Source organism: Phalacrocorax carbo, chromosome 4 (assembly GCF_963921805.1).
Source record: "Phalacrocorax carbo chromosome 4, bPhaCar2.1, whole genome shotgun sequence".
Taxonomy (NCBI): Eukaryota; Metazoa; Chordata; class Aves; order Suliformes; family Phalacrocoracidae; genus Phalacrocorax; species Phalacrocorax carbo.
This window is the reverse complement of record NC_087516.1, coordinates 50073190-50077554: the sequence shown is the minus strand read 5'-3', so window position 1 is coordinate 50077554 and position 4365 is coordinate 50073190.

Below are 4365 nucleotides of genomic sequence, written 5' to 3'. Positions count from 1 at the left end.
CGGCTGGGAGGCTGTGCTCATGTCCTGTTGGAACAGGGATTACAGAAACAAAGTGTGTGGGGGTTTTGGGGTGGGGTTTTTCTTTTTTTTGGGGGGGAGTATTTTTTTTTTTTAAAATCTGTAGCCCGCTGCCATCGTCACTATCTCCCCATCCACAAAGAATATGTGTCATAAGAAAAAAACACCACCATCAAGTGATGACAGGTGAAGTAAAGCCAGGAATACATGGAGTTAAAATGGGTGAGATACTGTGTGCTCCGGTGGTCCTCCCTCTGCCATGGTGCCCACTCCCAGGCTTGTTCCTTTTCTTGCACCGCCCACTGGGGCAGGCTGGTTTAGAGCTGATGGCCTGCCTTGCCCTCTCCCAGGGGGATGCTCCAGGTTGCCACCAATCTCCATGGCAGCACCACCAAGGTCCTTGGAGTGATGGCAAGAGGCAGGTGAAGGCCTTGGCCAGCATGGGCTGCAAGTATTCACCAGCTACATGGGGAAAAGAAACAAACTGGATGGCCATGCTCAAGGGCATTCCCTGTCCAGGAGGCACCACAGCAGCTAGACCACCAGCCCAGAGCAGCCTCTCCCCTTCAGAGCCCCTGCCTGAATGGCAGGAGGAGATGTTCTGCCACAGTTTTGATTTTTAAAGAGAGGGAGGGTCTGATTCATTAAAATCTAATCTGTGTCATTCTCATTTCTTGAGCTTTTGTAGCCTCTTCTCCCACCCAAACTTCCCCAAGCAGGAGAGGGGACTGGAGCAGCTGTGGGAGCCCCTGGCCACTGAATACAAAGCCCACTTGTTATCAGCACTGTCATATGCCTCTCTGCCCCCTCCGCCCTCCCAGCCCCCCCCAACCACTACATCCCGAAAGCACAAGCTGAGCATCCATCAAAAGGGCTATTATCCTGTGATTTCTTAACAGCCACTGTTGCTCTTGGGTACAGAGAACGGAGCTCCCCCTTTGACACAGTCCCCTGAGCAAAGGAATAGCAGTGCCTGTCGCTGGTTGGCATACTGATTTGCAGCCTGTTGCAGTGGCCAGTGTGGGATGGGGGGGCTGCTGCCTGTGCATGGGATTGCATCAGTTATTTAGGGCTTCAGTCTGGTCCTACAAGGTAGACGGCTCCTACAGCGATCATACTTTGGGCCTCCAGGTGTTAGTAGGGGGGATAACTCCCTTGGAAGGTGGTTAAGAAACCACATTAGGATTTCTTTCATTATGGTTGATGCTTTTAATCTGCTCTTCCCAGGAAAGAGGAGCTGGATTTTGAGATGTTTTTTGAGTTGGGTCTCACAGTGTTACTTTGAAGAAAAGGGACACCTATGGCCCCAGTTATGTTCTCTTCCTATGGCAAGATGGGGTATCAGGGTGGTGACAGTCTCCCCAGGGGCAAGGAGAAGTCCCAGGCGTGGGTGGCAGATGCTGCTGAGGACAGCCAGCACATCTGCTTTGGCAGGAAAGGGAGGGCTGGGGGAGAAAAGGGCACAGCAAACAAAGCCACCAGCCTCTGGAGTAGGAAGAGGGTCTACAGTGCACGGAGAGGCAGTTTCCAGGGAGGTGCGCATTGACCAAAGCAAATTGTTGAGTGTCAGCAGGTGTGAAGATCCCCAAGAGCTTGCTGAAGGATGGCCCTTTGCTCTTTCACCAGGCAGGCAGTAGGGGCTGGCACTGGTTGCTCCTGGCTCCATCACAGGTGCATTTATCCTTGCTGCGTATGAGCAGGGAAATCGGTCACAGCATAGACGATGCCACCCCAAAAGATCTACCAGCTGTGACACCATGGGTGAAGCTAGAGTCCTGGCAGGGACAGGAAGATGCCCCAGAACATCAGGGACCACGGCCAGGGGGAGATCTTTCCACCAAAGGTGGAAACTAAGCTTTGCTCAGTCACACAGCGTGGAGCATAACTGATAAAAGGTGTCACATTTTTTCCTGTTGTTTTTTTGGCACTAGCAGTCTTGGGAACTGGGCAGCTTTGCAGGCTGTGAGCAATGCCAAACCTATCCCAAGCGAGCTTTGCTTTTTTTGTCTGCCCATAGAGAATCTTCCTGCTGGTTTATGTCTGTTTGCCTTCCTCTCCTTGGAGAGCTTCTCTTACAGCTGACAAGTTGAAAACAAGACTCGGTGATGGTCTCACTTCTGCTGGTGAGGGACAGTGCTTGAAGCTCCAGTCAGCCTCGCGTTTCCCTTTGCGCCATCAGGGTTGCTCCGAGCCATGTGCCTTGTTGCTGAGTCAGTGTTCTGGAAAATAATACATTGGAAGATATATCACTGGCCAGGACATGTGGTCACATCTTAGCAGGCTTCGTGTACTGCTTTCCACTTGAGAGGGCTTCCTGATAAAGAAGTTTTCTTGGCCATTGAGAAAATACCTAGAATGAACAATGATGAATACTGTACTGGATAAGCTACTGGAGTTTACAGCCATGCTAAAAGCCACCATGCTTGGTCTCAGATCTCAGAGAACAATTGTTTTATGAAAATTTGAGGTTGTTCAATTTTCCACTGAAATCTTTGGGCATTAAAAGGATGACTTTACTAGAAAAAAGAAATTCTCATTATCCCATAATCCCAAGGCCTCTGGTATGAGAGGGGTAGGTTTTTCTGCCTGGGGTGAACATCTCAGGACAGTTTGCTCAGCAGGTCCAGTGCTGTTCTAGTGTCACCCTAGGATGAATCTAGTTTTGCTTCCCTAAGGTGTTCCCGACTCTTCACTTAGAAGGCATGCTGAGAAAATTATAGCACCTCAGCTATTAGAAACTTAGAGTGCTCGTATTGAACAGAGTGGAGGATCTTTTTAAACTTCCAGGTATGAACTTCAGATGCTTGAATTTGGGGGAGTTTACCGTTCTCTGAAATTAACCAGCCGTACAGACATCAGCTACAGCCTCAGCTGGGCTGTTATAACAGCTGGGTTCTTTCACCCAAACCTTTTAAAATAGGGAAAATGTTGGAAATTTGGGCTACTCATTTCCCCATCTCTTTTTCCCCTCTCACAGATGAGAGATGGCTCTGTGCTATTAGAGGGATTTCTGTCACGATGAAGGCATTTCTGAGAACTAATTTACTGGTTCATCCGGGTGCACTGGCACTGGGATCCTGCATGCAAATAGAAACAGTAAATCAATTGCGAGTGGTTTGCTTGAAAGACGAAGCGGGAGGTGTGTTAAGCAGATGTCTTTGTGGCAATATGGCAAATTAAGTGGGAGTTCCCATATTTTCCTGTGTTTCTGCTTACTGTGGGGTCTCTGGACTATTTTAATAACGTATCAAAAAAGAAGGGAGAGCATGAGCAGGCAGCCATAACTGCAGAAGACTAGCCAGACAGGATGTTTGCAAGCAAAAAGGTTTGCAGGCTGCGGTACTGCCAAAATTCCCTGAAGGAGAAGAATTTTCTGGGATGATTGGTTCCCGAGAGGGGAGTTTTTTTCTGTGATAAGTGCTGTGCATATCTCCAGCTTCTGGTTTTCTATTCAAGACTTGGATTTTCCATTATGCAAGCCTATTTGCCTTTTTAATCCACTATTTTCTCCTGAAATGTATAAGACTGGGAATGCTTTGTTGCAGTAAAGGAGAGGTTGCTTAAGCAAGGAACTGAGCTAAGGCCCTGACCAGGGCAAGGGGACACCCGGGTTTTTTTTTCTAGTTTCAGAGAATTTAGATGCTCAAAACTAGACACCAGAGTGAGTGCTCACGTGACAGAAGACCGGTTCTTTTCCAGCCTGCTCAGATACTACAGGGAGCAAAACTTCATCCCACTCCCTTTTAATGACCCCCCAGCCTCCCAGGCCAACAGAAGTTTGGGGTTTTCCCGAGATGCTGCCTGCATTTTTTGCTCGGTGGGGTCAAAACCTGCTTCCAGTTGCTGCAAACTTTTCTTTCCACAGCATCCCCTCGGGCTGAACTCCACCATGCCCTTGTCTGGCAGCCTCGGCGAGGATGAGTGACCTCTCTGGCTCCCGGTATCTTCAAGCTGCGCCCGGGACCGTCCTCAAGCCTGGTGTCGGGGTGCAGGGGTGTGGGTGCGCTGGCTGTGTCCCTGCAAGGGGTGCGGGGGGGGGTTGGGGGGGGTGTAGGACGCTATGTGCCCTGTGCGGGGCTGCTAGGGTGCCTGCATCCCCCAGGGCGTTGGTACCCACGGGGGATGTCCCTGAGATGGCGCACGGCTGCGTGAGCGCCACTGGGGGGACTGGGGGGGGCCGCTGCGGGGTGCCTGTGCCCCTGCAGCGAGTGCGCTTTATGCGAGGGGCAGGCACGCGTGTGCGGGGGCCGCGGGGGGGGTGCGCCCAGCCCCCGCCCCGCCCGGGCTGCTGCCCACGCCGTGCCCCGAGGGGGCGGACCGGGAGGCGGGGCGGGGCGGGGCGGGGCG